Source organism: Lissotriton vulgaris, unplaced genomic scaffold (genome assembly GCF_964263255.1).
Source record: "Lissotriton vulgaris unplaced genomic scaffold, aLisVul1.2 SCAFFOLD_6628, whole genome shotgun sequence".
Taxonomy (NCBI): domain Eukaryota; kingdom Metazoa; phylum Chordata; class Amphibia; order Caudata; family Salamandridae; genus Lissotriton; species Lissotriton vulgaris.
This window is the reverse complement of record NW_028249341.1, coordinates 32,353-59,861: the sequence shown is the minus strand read 5'-3', so window position 1 is coordinate 59,861 and position 27,509 is coordinate 32,353. Positions and strand designations below refer to the sequence as shown.

The window sequence follows — 27,509 nt, the reverse complement described above, 5'->3', positions numbered from 1 at the left end:
GATGTATGGCCATCTTCCAGGAATGGACAGAGTTTTCCTTCCAATCTGTATCCTCAAGCATCATATTATCACATCTATTTGTTTTGCCAGCTTATCCAATGCATCATGTGCACATGTATTCTATATCTTTGATACCGCACTGTCCGGCATTTTTTGTGTTTGATTGAGCTACTTGCACATTTATTTCTGTGAATTGTTCAACTGCTGACTGAATTAATGTATATAACATATATAAAAATAATATTTGTAACTGTGCCCAGTGCAGATGTTTCTGAACTTAAATTCACGATATTTTCTAAAAAAACAAATATCAATAATGTTTTATTTTCTGCTAAAGATGAAATTAACTCAGAAAATAAATTTTAAAATGCATGGTGCATAACTACTTATTATTTTCTTTTGTTTTTCATTTAGGACTTGATCAAATCTCTCGGAAACGTAAGTTCAGTTATCAGACCTTTGTCTATGCTCTTATCAATGCACACTATTGACGCACACAATTTTAAAAGTATTGTACAGAAAAGTCCAACTTTTATCCGCCATTTACTGAGTGGTACTACAATGATATGATTAATTTATTTGTTCTATTTCTCAGCAATCTCATATTGCAGAGAAGCCACTTGAAGAAAATAATTCTCGATTAATACCTGTATAAAATGTCAGGCTTGTAACTATGACTTGGTAGTCCCTAAACATCACTGGAGAAGAGATGTAGACTCACAGTGCATTTGTCTTCTCGCTGCTCCACCACCCTATGCCTGATGGGTTAGTTGTGGCCATTATTCATACATGTGTGATATCTTAAGTTCTTTTCCTGCTGAGCCACTTGTGTGGGCAGAATATTTTAGACAACAAACCTTCTAAATAAAAGCCTTAGCACTGATGCTTTGGCGGGTCAAACCTTGCATATTGTATGCCATTCATTCATTATTAATTTTCTTTTGTAAAACACGCAAATGAACAGATGTACAGATCAGAGTGTCTGATTTGTCAAGAATTAGTGGATGGGGTGGGGGTTAGGCAGACAAGGTGGAGACAAGACTATCCAACCAATTTCAGCAGAAAAGGGTTAATATTTGAAGTGGTTATCAAATTCAACTTCAGACATTTAGAATTGAAAAATTCTAGTTTTCGTTGAGGTTCTTGTAAACCCACTTGAACCTGTGTGACTCAAATCCATAATAAGCCTGTATGATAACTGATGTGCATTGAATAAAGGATAACAGATAAAAATATCTTGCATTAGTTCCACTGAGGATTCCTTTGATTCTTTGGATAATTAGATGGTGTTGGTACAGAAAGCATTGCATTCACTGTTTTGTTAGATCAAGCCAATAGCCAGTGTGTGCAGCATTACACATACTTGTCCTGATATGTATAAAGAACTGTCTTATCTATCTGAATATTTTAAATTTGTGGTGAGTTTAAGCAAATAAGAACACACAAAATGCATTTGAAAGCCATGATTTTATTAACCTTTTCAAAAATTATTACTGGTGACTCATGAAAAGGTGGAGACTGGAATGCTTAGCCTGGGAAAAATCAAATGTTTTGTAAGAAACAGACTTAAAAACTGCAAGGCATTAGAGATAGAGATATAATTCATGTTTTGCCAATTGTGTTTTTAAGAATGGCTTACTTTTAATTTTCTTACAGTGGTTAAATGTAGAATAATCTAGTACTTGGAACTTCTTACAGTAGGTAGATGTCGAATATTCTAGTGCTTGAAACTTGAAAATTGTTTACATGTGCAGTTTATGACTGTGTTACTGTGCTCCTTAAAGGGAGTACATACTTGGGAACGTTTTACTTTGTTTTGCCCTCATAAAGACTCATGGCACACTAAATACTTCGGGTCCAAGAAATTACTTAGTGATCCATTTTATCTCTCACATGGTATTTGGACACTTGCCGGATCATTTTATTAACTTATTTAATATTACCTAAGTGATCTGTGATCAGAACCCAATGTGCTTAGTTCCTTGTATGGCCGGATTATAGGTCAGACTGTATATCATGATCCCTTGACAATCAGGAGTTTGCACAGAGATTGGAATTACAATGTATGTAATAATTATTTCACCCTTACAAGATTTTCCCTAATATAGTTTCCCAGGAAAAAGCTGACAAAATATATCAGTGGGAAATGCCTGGAAAAGAGACAAAATGTGGAGCAATACATATTGCATCGCCATGTAATGCCTCATTCCAGAAGTAAAACATTTATTAAGAGGTCACAAAATTGCAAGAATGGTCAAGGCACTAAGAACCTGCACCAGTCAATCTAGTTTAACGGAAGTTTGAGTAAATCCAAGACGTGGTCCAATGAGCCAGGGACGCAACCTTTCTACATACCCAATGATGGGAAAAAATTACCCAATACAAAATGCACAAATGGTTCTGCACTTAAATATATAGGTAGATTATAGATCAATGGAAATTAGGGTCCAAAATTAATCACGATTGGGCAGAATATAGAACAATGAATATTAATATCAACAATTAATCACAGATGACAATGACATTGTGTCTCCCAAATAAATCACATTGCCAGTCGTATTTCTGGAAAAATATTCTCCTTTTATTCTTTATTCTTTTATTCAAATGTTCTTTCATAAAACCCCAGCTCACAATTGACAGCCGACACGCCGTGTTTCGTCCCACATGGGACTTCTTCAAGGCTAAAAATACACATAGAACAATATTTATTTACAAACTGTACATATTAGAAACTGTATATTCCACTATTTTATAATGCATGCAAAACCAGACATTATCCCCAGTAATTGACATAAGTTAATAGTACACATTTTATTTAGAGGTCGTTACTATCACTTGCTGTAACAATTTAAATCACAGGAGACAACTTAACAATGTATGATAGAGTTTTTTTCACGTTAGAAAACGATATTGCTAATAAAATGTAAATTAATGACTTTACAAGAAGAAAATCCAATAATATATAAAAACATTTAAGTTGTGCAATGTATTAACCTTATGCAAATGTTGCATTATACACCTATTTTAATCAAAGGAGAGAAGCCCTCATTGACCATGACATAAAATAAATGAGAACAAAGGAATAATTTGAGCGGTGTCATATCCCCCAATGTAACTATTGTACCTTTACGTATTAGATATATGATCCACAGGCTCTTCGTGTCAGACTTAATGTGGTTAAAGGAATAGTGTAAAGGGTAAACCTGCAGAGAGGTTAAGAACAAAAAACTATTTCCAGTGTGATTCTGTAAAATGTACAATCGTTGTTATAAGATTAAATCTTTAAATTAGCATAGTAAAGTGTGTTTTGAAGCGGGTATACTAATAACCTCACATATCATTCAAGCATAGAAAACATTATCTGTCGCAAACCGTGATATTATTAAACAACAGAAAACTCATATATTTTTTTAGGCCAAATTAGATGGAACATCTGTTCTCAAATTCTGTTGTCAGGAATAATTTAAAAAAAACAGCTCGGAAAGGAGAGTACCCGATTTGAGTAGAGCCATAACTTCATTTTAAATATCAGGCAAAGTGTCATAATCTGGAATTTGATCAGCAATATAGTTTTAAAAAGTAAAATAACAGATATAGGTATCACTTGACAATATTATAGGTTTATTTGGGGGGGATAAGCCTCTTACTGTCAGACTTGTAAGGAACTCCTCTTGCAAAGGTACTTTGAGGAGGAAATACAATAACATACATGTGTGTCAATTGCTTTAATTATCTGTACTCCAGGATTGACAACTCCATGATGCTTAACATTTACAGTTTACAATGATTATGAAAATGGAGAACTTGGACGCTTTGTCTATATATATTTTAGGATTTTGACAATATTACCAAAATGACAGTTCTTTTTTTTACCTTATGAGCTAACATCATATTACGTTGAATTTGTATTCTTTTTTTCTTCATCACATTTCAAGATAGAACCCTTTTCCAGAGAAACTCAGATATCCAGTCCCATCCACTCTTGGATTCTCTTTTTGCCAGGATATTTTCACTTTAAAGATATAAAAGGAGAAATTCCTGTAACTGAATATAATGTGATACAATAACCCCAATATACTCTTTTAGACCCTTGAGGGTTAGTTTCCCAATGAACCATTGTTAAACACACATATATCATTTTATTAAATGTTATTAATTATTTCCACCAACCCTTTGGCTGAAGGGAAATAGAAGGATTGCTATCACATTGTGCTTCATACACACAAGTTTGAATCTCACTTTCATCGCCAATCTTGAAAAAACAAACTTGAAATCGAATAAATATATGGAAGGCCTTTATTAGGAAAAAAGGTACACAGTATCTCCTAGGTCGGACCGGCTCAGTACAAAGCTCACAAGTGACAGGGCATGTTCACATCCATTTGCCATCTCAATTGGTGCGTGTTACAGACCTTGCAAGTTATCTAATAGTTATCTTACTCGACTTCTCACTTTTGCCATTTTGTGACATTTAAAAGAATGCTACAATCTTCTCTTAATATTACTTGCTTTACTTGTTCCTAAGTAATCAGTATTTTAAACGTTGAGGGTGTTTTTATTTCACCTTGCCTAGTAGGCCTTGAGAGCAAGATGATGGTGGCAGTTTTCTCAGGCTGCAACTGATCCTTTGTAGTTTTTAAAAGAAGATTTTAAGGCTAAAGTCCTTCATCGGATTCACCTTTTTTTATTACAGTTATGGTATATTTTTTCATTTTACCTTAGGTCTAGTTTATCGTGTAATGGCTGAAAGCAGTTTCTTCCTAATCTAGCAACTCATCTTTTGTTCATGTCGTTTGTAAAAGAATATGATATTCATTTAGCACCTCCTTATGGCTCAGGTTGTGAAGTAACAGTAGGTTTCCTTCTAAACCTTCATGCATGCTGAGTTAAGACAAGCTGTTCAAGTACATGCTGAGAAAAGTACTTTTTGATAGTATTCCTAAAGTGAAAGGCATGATATTTCCCTATTATTCACAGTTTGTATTCTTTCAGCTTTTTGGGAATTATTTCCTTTTTTATTCACTTACTCAATTTGTTGGGTGTAGAGGGTTTAACTTGTCCTGTAAGACTTTTACTAAGCAAATCTAAAATGTCTCTGTTTCTCGAGTCAGGCACCTATTTTAATATGTTATCCTATATAATTCATATTATTCCTCTGGGGCACGGGTCCCTCTTTCTATTGAAGTCTGCAACCTTCAGAAGTGAGTCTGTATATCACTCCCTGTATCTTTCCCTCCTCTCTCTCTTTCTTTCACTCTCACTCTCTTGATTATAAGCTTTGTTTCTTTCTTTAGCTATGTGGTTAGCACTTGTTCCTCACTGTGTATTGGCATGTAAGCAGATGTACATAGCTCTTTCCGCTTATCACCAGACCACTCCTCATTTCCACTGGATTCTTTGTTCTCAGTATTAACCAGTTTGCAAGGAATATCTTCTGCATTAGTTTACTCTGTTATTAGAATATTTGCACAATACCTCCATTAATTTGTCAATTACAATTCAAGTTATAGCTTATTTAACAGTAACCTTGTGTGCTGCACCTACCACTCAAGTATAGTCATTCACTTTCATATGTAGATGACATTTTTCTGCCCCTCCTCACTGCACACCATCACGCCTGCCAAAGTCCAGGACTTCTGTTAGGGAGAGCAAAAGCAGATTACAACCAGACTTTATACGCCACTTATAGCTCTGTCCTTAAAGCAAGCCTGGCTATCCTTTCTCACCTTCCAGATTCAGTTTTGTGGCTCCTGGAAATTTGGATTTGAGCAGTTTATTTTCTCAAAGCTTCACAATCATTTCCTCCTCTCTCGAAATGGCAACTCACAGTGACCTACGGTGCCTACATTCTTATTCCTCCTTCCTCAGGACCCTCTTTCAGTCTTGAGTGTGTTAAACCTTTATGCTACTCATATTTGTTTGCTGTTGTGAATATGCACAGCTTATTAAGGACGTTTTGACTGCATCCTGGTGCCTTCATCTGTGATATACCTGTTTCCACCTTTACATTATTTTTTACTAATGATACAGGAGAATGCAACTACTATTCATACCCAAAGGGGAGATTATAACAATGAACTTCTTTAACAAATATACCTGGAGCTTTAGACCCTTCAATAATACTGACAGTTTTGTGTCATTATTGACAGTGTAATTGGGAAAGAATAAGATAGAGGACCTCGTTTTGTGACATCATCACATCACATTCTGGTTGTTAGGACTTTAGATGGACTGAGGCCTTAAGCTAGTTTCTGTAGGAACTGTTGTCCATTGTTCAAGGTGAAGACTAGTAGAAAAATATTTCCATCTGATCTAAGCATGCAGCCAATGCAATAGTTCAACTGGGCATCCTCAATGGCAGTTTATGAAGTAAGGACCAATCCCTTTCGTTCTAGTTTAAATAGAGATAGTATAGTGTCACCAGTTATTGTTATTAGGCCAATTTTTTGGGGATCTGCTGTATGTTTTGCTCTATCACTTGCACCCATAATTCTTGCACCTAACCCCTGCAAAAGCTCATTAATGTACGGCCTAGCAGGTTTCTTGCTCTACTCCTATGATCTAGAATGGCATGCCACCAAATGTTGAGGTCTAAATGAGTTTTGTGTTCTTCAGAAATCGTATACGTTGTATGCATTTTGCACACTTCTTTGAGGCCCTGCTTAGTTTAGTGTGGCTAAAGTTGTCATACCACATCGTTAAAAGTGTAGGCAAGTGCAAAATGTGTGTAAGTGCACCTGATCACTGCCGCGCCTTCCACTGCCAGCTGGCATACTTAGGGCTTAACGTATGGTTTCAAGCATCATTCTGGCTACTTATTTCGTTAGCAGAGCTTCTATCACTACTACATTGCACCTAGGGCCTAGTATCTGGTTTTAGACTGAGAGTGGTTACATACCTGGCTGTAGCAAGTTTCAAGACTCAGACAAGTTCTTTCACATTGCCAACTCCAGCTGTGATTTGAGGTATTTTGAGCATTGTTCAGATGATTTTCAATGTCTGTAAATCCACTTACTTTTATTCTATAATGTTGGCATAATTTCCACATTTGTATGTTTGTTTTCAAGATTTACAGTTATGTAAATCAAACCTCTGATTCAAAGACTGGAGATTTTTGGTTTGCTCTCCTAAATTCAATCTATTTCACAATTTGTTTATGGATTCAGGCTTTTAGTCAATTTTTTTACTTTTCCACAATTGCATCCATTCAGTGAAATTTTTCAAAGAATAATTCTACCATTGCTGTAGATACACTTCCCGCACCAACACATTCAGGAGGTCCATGTGGCTGAACAAAATGGAGATCACTAATATATTCAAGCATACATTAAAAAAATATACTGTTGCTTAGCTTTTCGGATCGTTTTATCTTCATGTTTTTTTTCACGGCCATACAAACATTTGTTCAAGTGATAAAGTGGTTTTGCCCGCTTTTGAAAACATTTGAGAACATATATTTATATACGATAGGAGTGCCTGAAAAAATTTGTATTTACAATTCTGTTCGGGGTGGTATGCACTTGTTCGAATGGAAGTACTAAACATTTCGTTGAAGTGGAATGAGCACAAACCTTCTTCAATATGCCTGATCAACCACACAAGGAGAATGCAATAAAATTATAATTTTTGTAGATAAACAGGAATACTGCACATGATGCCTGGCTCTGAATGGCAACAAAGAATACACATTGTTTGAAACCCCTCAGGGTCAGCCGCAGAGGAGCCATGGCGGTCACTGTGACCATCAACCAATAGGGCATTTCAGTTAAATGAACTTCTCTAAGAAAGGATATCAAATTAAGGCACAGTCTCTTCCGTGTATTGTTCGTTGCACTCAGCTCCTCCAGCTGAGCGCTCTATTTACTACAGACCTCCTCAGCAGCCCAATATGAGGCATTGGGGTTTGTGAGACTTTGTACACCACTGCATGCAACAAGTGGCACACTAGCAGTCGCCCTGCTCCTTAATTACAACTTAATGCTGTCTTCTTTCCAGTACAAATCTTCATTAGAGGGGTATCAACATTAGTCTGATATGTGATATTAGTCTGATATGTGCAGATTCATGCACTGAGGTCTCTGCATCCATTTAGGATTCTAGGATGTGCTTATCTTCAGCTTACTAAACACATGCTGAGCAGAGCTGCAAGATGAGAGTTGGAATCTCATGTTGGGCAAATTCCCTCTTCAAACATATTAATTGTTTTTGTGTTTATTTTCGCATTTATTTAGCTAGAACCTAACTACATCGGAACATGGAACAGTATAAAAAAGAAGTAATACGCAATAAACAGGATAAATTGCTTTAAATGAATTCAGAGAGATTTAATCAGTAAAACTAGAATTATATGATCAAACATACACACATCAAATAGAATCAGTAGGTATTCAGAGCCAATGTAAATCTTTCTATGACAGGCATATTGTCATGCAAAAGTTATGAACAGGTATTCTAGTAGTGTGTTGTTACAATAAGCGAACAAGCACATGTAATCAAGAAGGAGTAGGGATGTTGTTAGATGAGAATACAGAAATGATATCATGACAACTGTTGTGTCTATAATATGAAGATGTGACAAATCAGTGACAGTTTATTTTTTTTTTAAAGTTTGTGTTGGATTTAGTCAAATAGAATGCAGGAGGGAGGGGCTTGCAAGTTCAGGTGTTGCATCTTTAGAAGGGTTGTGAGAAGGTGTATAGTTTCTTAAATGCACAGGTCTCAATACATAACAATTCTGTGCTTCGAATTGGTGTTCTTCTCTCGGGATAGCCAAAGCTAGATGTTTATGGGATTTGCACAAACAATAAATTATTAATTAAAATAAGATAATTTATTGGAATTTTCAACCTGTGTTTGGGGAGTACCTTTGTGGAGAAAATTGCGTGCAAACTGAAAATTCATATGCCTCAATCTGTAGGAGCAACATAAGAGAGAGTCGGAAAACACAACGTGTCAGATAGAAAGCTAGAAAGGTTTTAGTAAACTGTTGTGCGCAACAAAGAGTTATCTTGTCTTCATTTCAACAGAAAACTCCCCAGAATGCAGTAAACCATTCAGAACTCGGCAGCCAGAATCACTCTCAACCTCCCGCGCCACACTCACATCACACCACAACTGAAGGAGCTCCACTGGGTCCCCATCACAAACTAGCACAATTCAAACACCTCTCCCACAATTTCAAGACACTACTTAACATTGGTACAGCATATCTCAGGAATCACATATGCTTTCATAAACCTTCCAGTCCCCTGCATTCATACACACTCCTACTTGTACGTATCCCACGCATACATATACCAGATCCAGAGGTCCAGCCTTCTCCTACATCGCTACTAAAAGAGAAAGACCTGCCAATGAACATAAAAGCCTACTCCTCATGTCTTGAATTCTGCAAGAATCTAAAGACCTGGCTTTTTGAGTAGTCCCAAGGTGTCACCAGACACACAGCTGCTCAGCAGCAGGATGCCCTCATGAGTGATAGTGATCTCTACTAAACTGCAAACATAACATGCATGTCTTTAATTGCCTTCGTGAGTTACGCATTTGGTATTCAAAACAATACCGTGCATACAACATATATAGACTTAATTAGGCTCGTACTTGGGTATTCTGAGATTGCACAAACCTAGTTTGAAAGTAGCAGGGCACCATATAGATAGTAAGCACTAATTCAAGGTCATATGGAACAGGATGCGCTAGTGTAGTTGTCTAACATCCTGTAGGTTCTTGGGTCCCTATTTAGAGTCTGCCGGATCACAAATGTGGTAGATGTCATATTGCAAGTGCATTATAGCCTACAACACTTGCAATATGGCAGACAGGATATCCATCACGTTTTGACAGGCTATCTAATGAGCAACCCTGTGATTAAGTCTCTTGATTGTTAACACTGGTGAATGGGTTGTAGATGTTCCTTGATGAGGTGATGTTTTACTTCTTTTCTGAAGTGCAACAGCAAGGGGTGCACATAATGTGTGGTGAAATGGAGTTCAAGACCCTGAGCTCATAGCTTGGAAGGTTTGTTTCCTTGTTTCGTTTGTTTAACTACTAATTGGTTAATCATAACACATTACCTAGAGAGAAAGGGCTTTGTTTTTAGCATAAATAATACAGGTGTCTTTTATGTTCTTTCATTTGTTTTTATATCTCACAATTCATTATGTGCATCTTTCAGTATATTAAAATACCACCCAAAATATATTTTGCAGGGCATAAAACAAATTCCTTTGTTGGACTTATGGGAAAAAGAGCTTTAATTTCTGGTATGTATCCTAACCGATGTAGGTAAATATGGTGTATGTTTATTGTGTTACTTCTTTTATTTCCGTATGAAATTGTCTAGGAAATGTGGCACAGTGCAATGACCCATACACACAGGATATGAATGGTGCACACTTTGTCCCTAGCAAATTTTGGAATTTGCTAACGAGGGATGCCTGAGTTGTGTGCGGTGATATGTAATTTATGCAAGAGATTTAAAATACCATATTTGTTTGAAACTTGAAGGTGCAATTTGTTGCAAGGCTGGCCAGGTTCTCAGGTACTACAAACGAGAAATATATTTGGAAAATCGTTTATTTAACAAAGCATGCATGTCAGTGCTGTGTAGGGAAACATACATGCAGGATAGATTTTGAACATAAACCTAGTGGGGAATGGAACAGTAGGACAGTGCAATTTGAATTAGGCATTTCAGTGTTGTGTGAAGGAGCACAAAACTTAGAAAATATTTTCTTTTGCAATGTAGGGTTGCAAAAGAAAATGCATAAATGCATAACCCAACAATATTAATTTGCTTCTGTACCACCAGCAATTGGATATGGATGGGCTTACTTGGGTTTACTTGTGCTTTACACATTTTCACAAACAAATATTGTTATTGTTGCAATCTGTTGAAATCACAGATTTTTGCTTTGTATTACCAGAATTGTACACAGTACTATATGACAAGCAACCATAAGGTACAAGATGAGTACAAGCACCAGCGCTATAATATAAATTAGTGAAACACAGCCTTTGGTGGAACGTCTATTAAAATGTACTGTGATTACAACTGCATCCAAAATTGTATGCAGACAGCCAATCCCAACTGTCACAAGAGGAGCGGAGTTGGCTTAATGGCTAGGGCGGTCAGCCTCGAATCGAATCTGGGGAACTGGGTTCGAGTCTTGGCAACGAAGTTGAAAATCCTGTGATTCTGTGCAAATCACTTAATCTCCCTGTGCCTAACAAAAATGAATGTGTCCTCGTGTAACGCGACTGGTGCTATGTAAAGCGCTTTGATACCCGATACCTTCGGGTCAAATTTGCACTGTATAACACTCTGTAGTAAAAAAAATCCCAGTCTCTCACTGTTCGAAATGCACAGGATGAGTCTTTTGTTGTGACATACTATATACGTTATTGAACATTTGAATGATGGTAGCTCCATTGAAAACAATAGAGTGCTCCTGGCATAAATTGGCTGGTATTAGCCCGAAGCTCCAACATTCCAATGTTTCTTTGTTCACAGCTCTGGCTGTGAACAAAGCTTCATGGAGCCTGAGGAGATTTCAATCCCTTCACGCTCCCTGAAGATTTTGTTTTATTTGTTTAGAACATTCTGCCCTCTTCTTGCCCTTCGTAGCTGGGCTATACCAGCTATTAAAGTCCCTCTCCCTTGTTAAAGGCCCTGGCCTTCGGCTCAGGCCTTTAACACTGGAGAGGGCCTTTAATAGTGGGTATTTCCCACTACGGCGGGCTATAAGGTTATAATATGGAACAAATTTAGATGTCTGAAGAACTTAGACAATGGATCATTGTATTGTGCAACTTAAAATTTCTCATTGACTTTACTACAAATAACTTGTTTTAGATTGATGTGAGGCAGATTGTTTTGGGGCAGATTGGATTGGTGTGGGGCAGACTGTTTTGGAGCATATTGGATTGGTGTGGGGCAGATTGTTTTGGATTGGTGTGGGGAAGATTGTTTTGGGGCAGATTGTTTAGGATTGGTGTGGGGCAGATTGTTTTGGGGCAGATTGGATTGGTGTGGGGCAGATTGTTTTGGATTGGTGTGGGGCAGATTGTTTCGAGGCAGATTGTTTTGGATTGGTGTGGGGCAGATTGTTTTGGTTGGTGTGGGGCAGATTAGATTGGTGTGGGGTAGATTGGTTTGGTGTGGGGCAGATTGGATTGGTGTGGGGCAGATAGGATCAGTGTGGGGAAGATTGTTTTGGGGCAGATTGTTTTGGATTGGTGTCAGGCAGATTGTTTTGGGGCTGATTGTTTTGGATTGGTGTGGGGCAGATTAGAGTGGGGCAAATTGGGATGTGGGGTGGGATGATTAGAGTGTGCCGCCGTGGGGTGGCTTGGATTTGTCTAGGGTGGATTGGATTAAGTGGGATGGCTTGGATTAAGTGAGGTGGCTTGGATTAAGTGGGGCAGATTGAATTGGTCTAGGGTGGATTGGATTAAATTGGGCGTATTGGTTTAAGTGGGGTGGATTGGTGTGGGGTGAGGAGGGATGGATTGGCGTGGATTAGAGTGGGACCAATTGGAGGTGTACCGAACGATTATGTGTTAAAGCATTGTCCAGCTACAGTACTTTCCTTATGCCTTCCACCACACCCCACCATCCCTTCCCTGTTAAACAAGACCCAGGTGCAGCACAATCATGGGCTGTCAAAACAGTATCTATGAAATCCCCTACAGGTAATTAAATGGACAAGAAATTCAAAGCCGCTCAGAAATAAGTGAGGGACTCAAAGTGTATTACAAAGCAGTCAATCTGCTTCATTCGCGATAAGAGGGGCCACAGAGCTACCTGCTGGGGAAATTGGGAGGTAATCAATTTTGACTCACTTAGCTGCATTTACTAGACAGCCCTCTAAGTTTATCACTGGCGTCCTAGGGTGGCAAGCAAGCATGCTAGTCTCTCTGGGAAATACAATGTAATAATCTAACAGTATAGTGCTGTGAGGCCAAGGACAGGCTTTCCCTGTCCTGGGCCTCCCAGCACTACATAATGGCTACAAAGCCCTGTGTCAGGGCCCCACATCTGGACTTTGCAGCCCGATGGAGAGCTGCGAGGCACACCAGCCCTGGCCTTCGCAGCACTAGATAATGGCTCAAGTCTCAGGAATAGGGGCCCCACACCTAACTTTTCAGCCTGATTCAGTGCTTCGAGGTCCAGGGCAAAAGGACCACCTCCTATCTGCCTCTAAGCAGTAGGGAGACACTTTACAAAACACTGTTCTACTGTGCCAGTCTGAGCTGGATGCTCCCTCCTTCCCTCATCAACCTCTCCTTATCTGTTAATGTCCGGCTCCTTGTGGAAACAAAAGAGCCTTCTGTCGCCTGGAAACGGAATACACAAAGGGCAGATCAGTTCTTCGCCACAGGTTTTCAACAGAGGTGCTGCCCCGCACTCCTCTTTGAGAGCCGACCTAATTGCTGACTTTGGTGTCCTCACGTCCTCTACCCCTTGTTTACCCTCCCCCCACCATTCACGCCCAGGAATACTACCATTCCCTGACCAGTGAGTTCAAGACACCTCGCTCATAAACACATTAGCAATGTGATCGAGTTCGGAGAGGGGGCCTGGGGGAGTAGGTGAGCTGACGATGAATGTGTGAAAGTGGGGCCCCCTGTTATTGAGCTGAGCGCGGGGCTCTGGGCAGCTGCCCACACTGCCCATGCCTAGTGCCGGTCCTGGTCTGCTGGTTGTAGTGGATCTCTACAAGACTAGGAGGTGCCTTAATTAACTTGTTATTGCAACACTAAACAACTACAACCGTGAACTTAATATACTTTAATCGTATCCCTGCATAGAAACCTCAGTGCTTTTATGGGTAAGTGGGAATTCATGAAAGCTAAACATAAAGAATCCTATATTTCATCCCAAATGCATACACACACATCTCTCTACTTTCACTTTAAGTACCTCAAGCTCAGACACTAAACACTCTTTCGTGAAAGTTAACTGTGGTTTTACTTCTCTGCTGTTCACTTGGAACATTCTGTCATTAGTTCAGTTCAGTTCAGTTCATTAAAGTTTATTCGATTTTATGTTAAAATAATAAAAGTGTTTATCACATACAACAAAAATAAATCTAAAAAATGTAACAACTCCATATATAGGAGTAACAAGTCAAAATAAAACCTCAGATGAAATTAATCAAATAAAAATTAATCAAAAGATTAGTTGAAAAAGCAGTTAAAAATAAATTGGGCTACGTGCGCCCACCTTATCCCAACAGCAACAAGTGCCCAACATTACAGGGTTAAAAGGTGATCAAAAAGACTCCAGAGAGAAAACAAAGGAACATACTTCTGGTGTCATTAGCAGCTGTAAGTAGAGGTATGTCGGTCTAATTTGCCTAAAATGTGCCGTAATCAAAAGTGGTCTGATATCATTGTGACAAGATAAGCAAACATTAGACACACAAGTACAATAGGCAAGGAGTCGTAGATCGAGGTATTATTGCAAGTACAAATACGCACATTAGGCAATTTATACCAGGCCCCCTTCAGCAACAGAAGCTACTGGAAAATAGCCAGCCTTAAGAATGCCAAAAGACGCAGGCATCTGTTGGACGTATTCAGGAGGAGATAGGGCCCTATTCCACTGACATATTTAACCAAGGTTCACGGTCTGCTTTATCAAAGCAGAATTCTCCCGTTCAATGGCCACCCTTTGGAAGAAGGTCTGTTTGATCCTTGCAAAGTCCTTTTTTAATGTCCCCTGGGTTTTAATATAGGCCTGGACTCCCTAGCTCCTTGAACAATTGTTTTAAACATTGTAACCATGGGATATGAGCTACATTATCTAAGAGCAAACAATACTGAAGCATGATCCTATTAAAATACAAATCCTCTTTGTAGCAGACTGAACACCACAATAAGAGGGGGTGAACTGGTATAAGATCTGCAATATATGGCATGCCCAAGTCTATGTGTGCAATTACGGTGGAGATTCCTTGACCAATGGTCATTATATTTCTCAGGAATTTATTCTCTATTACCTGGATACAGTCCGTATTGGCATACCCCAAACTTTTGCTGCCAAAGGTAGCCATCGGGACAAATTTGGCCTTGTAGACATCAAGTAAAAGTTTCTGAAACTTTTGCACAATATGCCTAAGAAAATCCTGTAGCCCGGAAATGGGTTTTTGAAAGGACCTTCTATTTTCAGTTAGAAGAGTTTTCCAACTAAGTCCTGAGTTTAAGAACAAGCCCAGATAGGAAACATTTTCCACCTTGAACAAGACCTGACGCTTAGCTGAGGGTTTACGACATGAGGTGTTCTTAGGGTCTATTACCATAGAATCTGGGGGCATATTAGCAAGGGGCAGTATTGCCGCTTTTTCGGCAAATTGTGCCAAGAAAGCGGCGATACTTCTAGAGCCCTATCCACAAGGGCATTTTAACGCCTGGCTCAAGCCCACTTTGCATGTCGGCGACAAACAGCGCTAATGACATGCAAAGTGGGCGTTCCCACGTCCAACCACATGTCAAATGTGGTTGGAGGTGGGAACACCCTATTACCAAGGCAGGCGTTGGGAGAGGCAGACCTGCGATAAACTTGTTTATCGCAGGTCTTCCAACGCCTGCTCTGACCAGGTGTTTGGGCATTGATAACATGGGGGTGTGGATCATAACACTGATTCCACCCCCCCATATTATCAATGCACACATTAGCGCATGAAAACAACGTTTGTTTTCATGCGCTAATGTGCCAAATCGCCGACTATCACCAGATTTCATTTCGCCTATGTGATGCTCATTGATAATTGCGCGCTATCATGGCGAAAAAATCCGGCGATAGCCGGCAATATAGGAATGTGCATTGTGCGTTTTCTAACGCACTTCTAGGTAATATGCCCCCTGATTTTATACACTTTGTGGATAAATCCATGCTACACATAAAATCAACAAAAGCATCTACCAAACATTGCAGGCTCCTCAAATCTCAGGCTCAAATCAAAATCAACAAATCAAATCAAAGCATGTCTTTTAGACGTCAGTTGAAGACTTGACTTTTCAATGAGGCGTTTTAATCTCTCACTCATAGATTCTTCCGCTTTTCTGCCCTGTTAGCGCCGGGACACTCGAGCAGCCTAGCGTTTTATAGCTACTTTGTTATTCGATTTGCGTGCGGGCAATTAAAGCCCCATTGTCGGCGAATAGGAAAACTGTATAGTCTATGCCCTGCTTTGGGGAAGTCTGATCCAATATCATTAATGCCTCCCCTAGGCGATTAATATACATGATGAATAGAAGAGGGGCAAGAATACTTCTTGCAAAATGCAAACACACATCTTCCTACGTTCACAGTAAGTACTTCAAGCTCTGTCATTAAACACTCATTTGCGAAAGTTAACTTTAGTTTTACTTCGCCGCTGTTGAACTGGAAAATAAGGAACATTAACATGCTGCGATTACCTACACTTATACAAGATAAATAGAAGGGGGGTTTTACCCAAATAAGTCACTGGGGACCTGGGTGCTATGTAGTATACAAGAAAGGGGTCCCAGTGAACCGTTAAAAATTAATCACATTTATTCACAGTAAAAATAAATACACACATTAAACAGGGCGCATTGTCAAATAATCACAATGGGCAAAATCTACAGTACATTCGACACAAATACATTAATCATAGTGCCCCAAGTGGAGAAAAAAGGGGGGGTAAAAGGAGGTATTAGCGTGATGCTTGAAGAAGGTGAATGTGTGAGAAAAGATAGTAAATGTGACAACAAATGATTTCAAAATTGTGAAACTAAATTGGCTTCAGATCCCTGAGCCAAGAAATGGAATCGCAGATTTCCAAAAGTTCATCAAGAATCATGTGTATGACGCTGGTATTCAATATCCAAAATTAGGGGCGGCGTCAACTGAGATAAAAGGGAGTAGCCGTCGACGTTTCAACCCCACACTACAAATGTAGACGTAGTTGAAACCTTACACCGGGGTCTTCATCAGGACAAAGAACGTGAAACCCAAGGGTACACTACGAATTCTATAAAGATACAGTAAGTAATATATTAGTGATCTACTCGCAATCAAATTGGAGAGAATATGGCGACATCATCCAAAACACAGAAGAATTTTAATTATTACCATGCTGGGTGGAGTGATTAATTTCCACACAATAGTAAAGCACTCAAGTTTTTCACGTTCTTTGTCCTGATGAAGACCCCGGTGTAGGGTTTCAACTATGCCTACATTTGTAGTGTGGGGTCGAAACGTCGACGGCTACTCCCTTTTATCTCAGTCTCTCTCTCGCTCTCTCTCTCTCTCTATATATACATATATATAAATAATATATATGTGTATATATATGTGTATCAGCAAACTCCTAACACCGCTTCTCCCTCGCAGGATGCGGAAACAGAGCACGGACCACAATGTTGTTAAGTAATGCCTCAGTTTATTCCAGGTTTAGCATACAGTCAAACGAAGGCAGCTATATATATATATATATATATATATATATATATATATATATATATATATATATATATATATGTAAATTGACATTGGAAAAGCACTTTTTTGGAGAAGATTTCATGAAGGTTCCTGAAATGGCGTCAAAGATTTAGGCAAATCAAAAATGCTTTTCCAATGAAATCATGGTCTTAACTATAACTAATTACTGGCAACCACCAGTAGTAGGTTAAATATATATAAATAAATATATATATATATATATATATATATATATATATATATATATATATATATATATATATATATATATATTTTTTTTTTTTCTCGCTCCAAATCCTCCGTGTTCAAAAAGGAAATTTCCGCACTCACGGGGGTATCCAACAAAAGGCTTTATTCACCAATTGACCAACAACAAGCAACAGATGCGGTCGCGTTTCAGCGAAATGCCTTCTTCTATGTCTATAACATTTCAGAAACGACATGTTTTTGAAGCATTCCTCCTTCAAGGTAACAGAGAAAGGACCCTCGCGCTAATTCTTAAACGCAGCGCCATTTTGAAGTGTGCAATACTTCTACATTCAATATGCACTGTCATTCTTTGCAATACAATCGAGCCCTAAGCAACAATTCTACCCGTGTACTAATACACTTTCTCAGGTGCACATTTGTCATTAAATCACCAATGTTCAAAATATTTTATATATTTTCATAAAATCACTATTTTTGTTATGAATAACACACTCCTTCAGCCGTGTATCGGCTTTCTGACAATGGCCCTGAGACAGCTATGTGTCTGTAAGGGGCTGTTTGGGTGAGGGAGTATGTGTATGGCTGTGCTGGTCAATACAAAAGGGGCCCCCTGCAACGAATACCGGCAGACGTCGGGGGAAAATAACACTATTGTCAGGAAAAAAGTCCACCCACGCGGATTCAACAATGGCTCATAAGGAGTCCACTAGTTTTAATGCATGACAAGGAACTCACCAAGGGGCGACAGAAGGGTCACAGGACGGAATAAATTTCAAGTATAAAGGTACAAAATCTTTATCTTATTTTCTTCAGATTTTGTTTGTGTACTAGTTATTCAAAATATTAGATACCATAATACATCAATCAGTAGATAAAAAATACATCAATAAATACACATAATATAACATAGTTTCCCCACATCAACCTCTCAACAACCATACACTTTCTTATCATTCAGTCACGGGCATACATCCACACATAAACCACACTCAATACAAATTCCTCAACGTAATCCCCAGAGTGACACGAAAATGGGATCCAGGGGGGAGCCTTCGTAGCACACTGCTAGAGAGTCCAGATCGATGAGACTGGATCCAGAAATCAGGTAACGCCAACGCACGTTTCGGTGCCAAGCCCAGATCTATGGGCGCACCTTTATCAGGGCTTTCACGCCGAGGGAGGGGGGAAGACAGTATATAAATGATACACCAGTGACCATAATTTTTTTCCTGACAATAGTATGGTTGTGTTGGTGACTGAATGCATGTGTCAGTGGTATGTGGGTGAGTAACTGCATATGTGAAAGACAGTATAGGAGAGTGCTGGAGTATAAGAGAGACTGTATGTGTGAGTAAGTGAATGTAAGAGTGGCTGTATGGGTGAGTGTGTGCTTGTGTCAGTGACTGTATAGGTGAGTGAGTATTTGTTGGTATCTATCAATAAGTGAGTGGGTATGTGTATAACTGTATAGTTAAGTGAATTTGTGTTTGACTCTATGTTTGAGTGAGTAGGTGTGTGAGTAGCTCTATGGGTGACTGACAGTGTATGAGTTATGAGTGGCTGTATGGGTGTATGAGTAGTTATCTCAGTGGCAGTATTAGTGAGTGTGTTGGATTATTAGTGGCTTTATGGATGACTGAATCCATCTGTGTGTAGACCAATGAATTGGTTATGGGTATGTATGCACTGGTGTGGGTGTGTCAGTGGTTCTTAGAATGCTTGTGTGAAAGTTGGAGTGGGTTGATGAAAGGTTATTTTGGGTGTGAGTGGGTGTGTCAAAGATTCTATGGATGATGTCATCAGTTATGTACTTTGAGATTTCATCAGTGATGTCATCAGTGATGTCACTGACCATGTTATGAGTGATATATTATGTGAGATCATAAGTAGTTCATGGCAGGGGCGCGAGTAATAGTTAGCTCAGCTAACTATAACTGCTGAATATCTCTGGTTTTGTAGGAGTGAAATGTCACCCTGACTATAACATCCCTGAGCCTGGTATTATATTGTTTCCTAACTATAATGTCCCTGTAACTATTGTTTTTTTCAGTGAATATATATATATATGTGTGTGTGTGTGTGTGTGTGTGCGTGTGTGTATATATATATATATTCACGAACAGTCCACTCCAGTAGGGCTAGACAGAAGACCAGCACGCCATACCTTCAGCTTCACAAAAGTTTATTAAATTTGAGCCCCTACCCCCACAACAGACGCGTTTCGCCCGGAGGCTTCGTCAGTGTTCACCCGTGTAACAGTACCAAACGCCATTTAAAGCTCACTCGTCATAGACATCAATGACGGTATGTTATTTTCAAATGCAGTATATAGCAGCCATCTTGTAATGTGCAAATAACGCAAAAATAAACATTTCATGGCGTATACATCACATAAAGTGCTCAGTGCAAGTTTAAAAAACATTAGGTGATCAATGAATATATTTGTCTAAAGTGCATGCATGTTTTATTTATTGGCAAACATTAAAAATTCTGCCTATTGTACTATAGTGCTCAATCTCACTAAAGCTATGTTGTTATTACAAATTGGCAGAATTTTGTCCCCAGAATTGAGCCCTGAATGGGCTTATGCGCCCCTTCTCAATTTGTTCAGTCCATATTGCTCTGGATGGGCTAACGTTCAGAAGGGGAGGGGAGGGGAGGGAGTTTTTTGTGTTATCGGATGCAGAGGTATCATAGAGAGTGTAAAGAATGTAGAGATGCAAGGCCGTTCATGAGGAGTGTGGGAATTGTCTGATGTTATACAATGCTTTAGGTCTTATTCCAGATGTATCCACATCTCCTCATTGTTGTTCAAACCCCAGGGGACTGTGGTTTTTAGCCCGATTATGTATTTTGACTCTAAAGTCCGGAGTCTTTTTTCTCTATCACCACCCCTTTCGTTGCGTTCCACTTGGTCCATACAATAGAAGCTTAACAGGTCCCTGTCGCTTTTGTGGAACTCAGCGAAGTGTCTCGCTACGGGGTAGGCCTTGTCCCTGTTAGTTATTGCACAAAGGTGTTCTAAGATTCACATTTTTGCGGGCTTAATCGTACTGCCTATATAGCGTTTTTTACAGGGACAGGTAAGACAATAGAAAGTGTACTCAGAATTGCAATTGAGTAATTTCTTAATACATCTCTCGGGTTCATTTTCATCAGTTTTCCCTGGGTAAGTTTTAGTTATCTTTCTATTTTTACATGCCTTGCATGCTCTGCATGGAAAGAACCCCGTAGATTTTGTGATTTGGACAGGTTTTTTCTTTTGTGGTACATAATGGCTATGGACAAGATGGTCCCCCAGAGATTGGCTCCTTTTGTATGTTAAAATGGGTCTTTCTGGAAGGATTTTACTCATTACCTGATCTGTTTTAAGGATATGCCAATTTTTTTGAAAAATGTGCATAATCCTACCTGACTTGGAATTGAATGTGGTGATCATTCTAGGGTTATTCTCATTCTTCAACACCTGTTTGGGTATCAATAGGTCGTCCCTTTGGATTTTATTTGATTTCTCTTCCGCATTAAATAATGCGTTCCGAGAGTATCCTCTGATCTGGAACCTTTTTATGGCATCTTCCTTGGCCCGAACGTACTCCTCCTCAGCCGAGCAGTTTCTTTTCAGGCAAAGGAATTCGCCATATAGTTTGCTGCCTACAAGACATTTTGGATGTTGGCTCGCTGCATGTAGGACAGCATTACCGGCCGTCGGTTTTCTATACAGCCTGGTCTGTATTTTGCCTTTGTCTACATAGACTTCCAGGTCGAGGTAGTATACCCTGGTGTCACTTATTTCATGGGTGAATTTGATGTTCCAGTTGTTATTGTTCAATTCGGCGATGTATTCCTCAGCCGAGGATCCACTACCGCGCCACACCACAAACAGATCATCTATGTATCTTGTCCATAGAAGAATATTATCTGTCCAGCGGTCGTTTGCCGCCCCCCAGGCCTCGTGCTTCTCCCACCAGCCTACGAAAAGATTCGCGTAGCTGGGAGAGAAGCACGAGCCCATAGATGTTCCTCTAACCTGTCTGTACAGCTGTCCTGCAAACAAAAATATGTTGTTGTTAAGACAGAAAGTTATTAATTGTACAAGCATTTCATTATGGTCCCGATATTGGACATGTTTTTGATCAAGGAACCATTTAGCTGCAGAAATGCCATTATCATGTGCTATACAGGTATAGAGGTTGACAACGTCCAGAGTTATTAGTAGGAAACCAGGTTCCCAAGCAATGTTATTTATCAACCGAAGAAAGTCCTGTGTATCCCTCACATAGGAGGGGAGTTCTTTGACAATAGGTGCGATGTATCCATCAATGAATCTGGAGGCATTCTCCAGCAAACTGCCAATAGCAGAAACTATGGCCTCCCAGGTGGTCTAATAGGGTCTTTGTGAACTTTTGGCAAGTGATAAAATGTTGGAAGGATCGGTGAATCGTATTGTAAATACAGCAGTTCATCAATACTCAGCATCCCTTTTTCCCTCCAAAATGCCAATAATTTGTTGAATTCCAGGATGCTCTTATTATATTCCTGTCTGCTGATTGTTTCATAGCAGTCTTTATCCCTTAGTTGTCTCAGGACCTCCTCCTGATATTTCTCTTTAGAAAATATTACGATGTTTCCACCTTTATCGGAGAGTTTGATTTCAATTGTTTCATCGCTGCTCAAAGATTTGATCGCTTCCCATTCTTTTCTGGTTATGTTAGATTTTTTCACGTCTAGTTTCTCTTTTGCCAGTTTTTCTAAGTCCATGAGTATTGCATCATTAAAAACATCAATCGCATCATATTGTGTTTTAGGAAGTTTCCTCGATTTCTTTTTCATGTTGCTTGGGTCCCTTATCTGTTTGCTTGCACTGTATGAAGTTTGTGCTTCAGTATCTCGGTCGTTCGTTATGTTTTGGGCAGTGTCATTTAATGTCTCCACAAATTGGGTTAGTGTGACTGTCTCATCGCCTTCATTCTGTGTTGGTTCATTCCCATTGGTTGCATTTGTGGGATGTAGAGCGAAGATCTTTTGGAATTTGAGTTTCCTAATAAATTTAAAGAGGTCAATTTTGGTATCTACCAGGTCAAGATCATTGGTGGGGCAGAAGCTCAAACCCTTTTTGAGTATCCGTTCCTCATCTTTTGATAATTTTCTTGATGAGAGATTAATGATGGTCTTATCTTCTACCGTTTCGTGCGTCTGGAAGCACTCCTGGTTACTCTTGGCGAGGCGGTAGCCACATTTCCCCCTCTTGCCCCTCCTCGTTTTCCTCTTAGATTTGGAGGGTGGTTGCGTTGTTGTGGCCTCTGTCTGGTTTCTTTTATTACTTGGAACTCGTCGAAAAAAACATTGTCTTCTTGATCTTCACTCGTAACATTGCTGTCACCATGTGCCCCTGCACGTTCTTCATCCGAGAGTTCAGATTCCGAAGTTTCTGCGGTGTTTGCTGCAGGAGCCCCTTGTGCCAACCGTTTTCTGGTCGCATCAAACTTGCGAGCAAACGTCAAAATTCTCCCAGATAAATAGTCTTGTTCGTCTCTTAAGAATTTGTTTTGTTTCCTTTTTCTAATGCCAAGTTCATACTCCTTGACTCTCTTCATCATTGTGGCTCTGAGTTCTTCGCTAGTTTTGGTGTCTTTTTCGTTTGTGATCGTTTGTTCCAGGTCTGCTATCTCCTTTAGACAATCATCTCTGTCTATCCACGCATACTTTATTAACATTTTCACCATTCCTTTAGCACTTTCAGCTGTATATTCTGCCCATTCTCTTAGTAGGGCTGGATTGGGTTTTTCGTATGATGGTACTGTGTATATGCGGAGGCCCCTTGGAACACGGTCGCAGTCCACATAACGTTGTAGGGAAGTGGCTTCCCACCACTTTCTTACTTCTCTTTCCATTAGTTTTTCAAGCTGCTGAAATAAAATGTTTAAATTGGTCGTTGGCGCTGGGGTTGTAGTTTCTTTCCCAGCTTTTGTTTGTTTGTCTTTATTAGTTTTAAACATTATTTCCGCTGCCGACTATCTTTCACGCATCCAATCTCCAGTGTTTGACATCGTGTTAATGTTGCTGGGTTTGCCGTTTTTTAGCATGCAATACACACAGTTGTATGCTTGGAGGCGGTGTTGCAATACTCTACACACTTGCGGGGCTGTTTAAATGTTCAAAAGTTCATACTGGTATGTGATGTCGGGACAGGAGCATATTAAATCTAAAACGTGACTATCGTCGTCGCTTCACTCACCCAGATTCTGGCGGGTGTCTCGGTCCGACTGCCGTAGTCCCAGCAGATGCGTCCAAGTCTTTCGCTGCTTTTCGAGGGTTCCGCGACGTTCGATTTTCTTTCCGTTTTTCGCTTTTACAATTGAGCACTTCGTTCCGCTCAATGTTCCGATTGCATATTCCTCGCTCCGGGGCAGACGGCCATCAAAATTTACATCACAGAGTCCTCACCGCCGTCGCTCCTCTTCGTCCCGGGTGCTCGGTCAGCGGTGGTGGGCCGCTTACAAATTCACAAACAGTCCACTCCAGTAGGGCTAGACAGAAGACCAGCACGCCATACCTTCAGCTTCACAAAAGTTTATTAAATTTGAGCCCCTAACCCCACAACAGACGCGTTTCGCCCGGAGGCTTCGTCAGTGTTCACCCGTGTAACAATTCCAATCGCCATTTAAAGCTCACTCGTCATAGACATCAATGACGGTATGTTATTTTCAAATGCAGTATATAGCAGCCATCTTGTAATGTGCAAATAACGCAAAAATAAACATTTCATGGCGTATACATCACATAAAGTGCTCAGTGCAAGTTTAAAAAACAATAGGTGATCAATGAATATATTTGTCTAAAGTGCATGCATGTTTTATTTATTGGCAAACATTAAAAGTTCTGCCTATTGTACTATAGTGCTCAATCTCACTAAAGCTATGTTGTTATTACATATTGGCAGAATTTTGTCCCCAGAAAAAAAAAAAAAAAAAAAAAAAAAAAAATATATATATATATATATATATATATATATATATATATATATATATATATATATATATATATATATATATCACCAGAGAAGCTGCACTTCGTGTTTCCCTGCCTCCGGCGTCGGTGCCAGCCAGCGACAGCAGCAGTCACTCGAAATACATAGGAGTCCTTGTGTTTTGCCTCAAATAGCAAATAAACAAGATGCAGCACACCAGGAGACAGCACAATAGTTTATTATAAACTATTGTGCTATCTTCTTGTGTGCCACATTTTGTTTCTTTCCTATTTGAGGCAAAACACGAGGACTCCTACATATATAGGTAGATATAGTTAAGACCATGTTTCCATTGGAAACATGGCGATATGGCTGTGTTTGTGAATGTGTGAGTGGCTGAATGTGTGAACATATGGCGGTTTAAGTAGCTATGTGGGTGAATAAATAGGTGTGTGAGTAGCAGTATGAATGAGTGAATGTGTTTGTAAGTGATTTGGTGTGTGAGTGAATGGCTGTATGGGTAGTGAATAGCGCTATCAATCAATCAATCAGTGACACTTATAAAGCGCGCTACATACCCGTAGGGTCTCAAGGCGCTGGGGGGGGGGGGGGGGTGCCGCTACTGCTCGAACAGCCAGGTCTTCAGCTTCTTCCTGAAGGAGAGGTGGTCTTGGGTCAGGCGCAGGTCGGTCGGGAGGGAGTTCCAGGTCTTGGCGGCCAGGTAGGAGAAGGACCTTCCTCCTGTAGTCGCTCTTCGGATGCGGGGGACGGCGGCGAGGGCGTGGTTGGCTGATCGGAGGTGGCGTTTGGGAGCGTAGAAGTTGACTCTGCTGTTGAGGTAGCTCGGGCCTTGGTCATGTAGGGCTTTGTGTGCGTGGGTGAGGAGGCGGAAGGTGATTCTTTTGTTGACGGTGAGCCAGTGGAGGTCTCTCAGATGTCCGGAGATGTGGCTGGTTCGTGGGATGTCGAGGATGAGTCTGGCTGAGGCGTTCTGGATCCGCTGGAGTCTCTTCTGGAGCTTGGCGGTGGTACCGGCGTTGAGGGCGTTGCCGTAGTCCAGTCGGCTGGTGACGAGGGCCTGGGTGACGGTCTTCCTGGTCTCGGTGGGGATCCACCAGAAGATCTTCCTTAGCATGCGTAGGATGTTGAAGCACGCCGAGGAGACGTTGTTGACTTGCCTGGTCATGGAGAGGGAGGAGTCCAGGATGAAGCCCAGGTTTCGTGCATGGTCTATCGGTTTGGGTGCGGTGCCCAGGGCGGGAGGCCACCAGGAGTCGTCCCAGGCGGAGGGTGAGGAGCCCAGGATGAGGACCTCCGTCTTGTCCGAGTTCAGTTTCAGGCGGCTGGTCGTCATCCACTCGGCTACCTCTTTCATCCCTTCGTGCAGGTTGGCTCTGGCGGCGGCGGGGTCGTTGGTCAGGGAGAGGATCAGCTGGGTGTCGTCGGCGTAGGAGATTATGCTGAGGTTGTGGTGTGTGTCTGTGAGCAAGGGTGAGTGGGTCGGTGAGTGGCTGTGTAAGTGGCTGTCTGGGTGAGGGAGTGGATGTGTAGTTGCCTGTATTGGTGAGTGAGTGGCTGTTTGAATAGGTGTTTGGTTAACTGAGTGGGTGTGTGAGGGGCCTATCAGTGAGTGAGTGTATGATTAATTGAGTGGGCGCATGAGTAGCTAAATGGGTTACTGTATGGCTGTTTTAGTTATATGGATGAGTAAGTGGTTGTATGCATAGTTATGTGAGTGAGTGAGTAGTTGTGTGAGTGTCTAAGTGGCTGAGTAAATGGATACATAAGGTATTGCATGGATGAGTGAAAAGGTATGTGAATTGTTCTGTGTATGTGTGAGTGAGAGTATGAGAGACATATGGGGCTGTGAGTGGATGTGTGAGTGGTTCTTTGGAATATGTAATCAGCAATGTCATCAGTGATGTTATTTGTGATGTAATCAGTCACTGACCATGTCACGAGTTTGTACAAGTGAAATCTGCACCTAACTACTATGTCCCTGTAACATTTGTTTTTTCAGTGAATTTATAAGGTTTTTTTAATGTTAATTCCCAACTATAATGTCCCTGTAACCTTTGGATTTTTTTGTGAATTTTAAAGGTTTTTTAAATTTTATATCCTAATGGTAATCTGTAACATGTGAGACGAGGTGTATGAATGACTTTAAGGGTCTGTGGTTGTGTGAGTGGTTTTGTGGTTGTGAGTGGCTGTATGGGTCTGTGAGTTGGTATGTGAGTGACTATATGGGTCTGTGAGTGGGTGCCTGAGTGTCTGAGTGGGTCTGTTTGTCAGTATGAGTGTCTCTGCGGGTGAAGAAGTCTATGAGTAGATGTCTGAGAGAGTGCATGAGTGAGTGTCTTAGTGGGTCTGCGAATGGGAGAGTGATTGTCTGAGTGGGTTTGTGAGCACCTCCATGAGTGTGCGAGTCAGTCTGTGAGTAGGTGTGTGAGTCTCTGAGTGGGTCTCGGAGGGGGAGTTTGAGTATGTGAGTGGGTCAGTGAGTGGGTACATGAGTCTCTAAGTGGGTGTATGAGTGTCTGAGAGGATCTGTTTGTCAATGCATGAGTCTAAGATTAATTCTGTGAGTGGGTGTGACAGAGTATGAGTAGTTTTGTATGTTTGTGCATTAGTGTCTGCCTGGATCTGTGAGTGGTTGTTCATATCTGAGTGGGTCTGTGAGTGGGTGCATGAGTGTCTGAATGGGTCTTAAGTGGTTGTAAGAGTATCTGAATGGGTCTGTGAGTGGCTGCATGAGTGCCTTTGTGGGTTTGTGAGTGTGTGTGAGAGTGTCTGAGTGGATCTGTGAATGGGTACACAAGTGTCTCAGTGGGTCTATGAGTGCAAGGTAGAGTGTCTGAG

At 40.4% G+C, this 27,509-nt stretch overlaps 1 long non-coding RNA gene across 1 annotated transcript in view; it reads left to right on the top strand.

The window, feature by feature from the left end:
• Positions 1–413: 413 nt before the first annotated feature.
• LOC147663600 (uncharacterized) overlaps positions 414–27,509 on the top strand; it is a 37,937-nt gene continuing 10,841 nt past the window's right edge. Inside the window, exons 1-2 of the long non-coding RNA XR_015305281.1 lie at positions 414–438; positions 10,209–10,262. This is a non-coding gene — a long non-coding RNA (uncharacterized LOC147663600). The remainder of the gene's footprint in view (positions 439–10,208; positions 10,263–27,509) is intronic.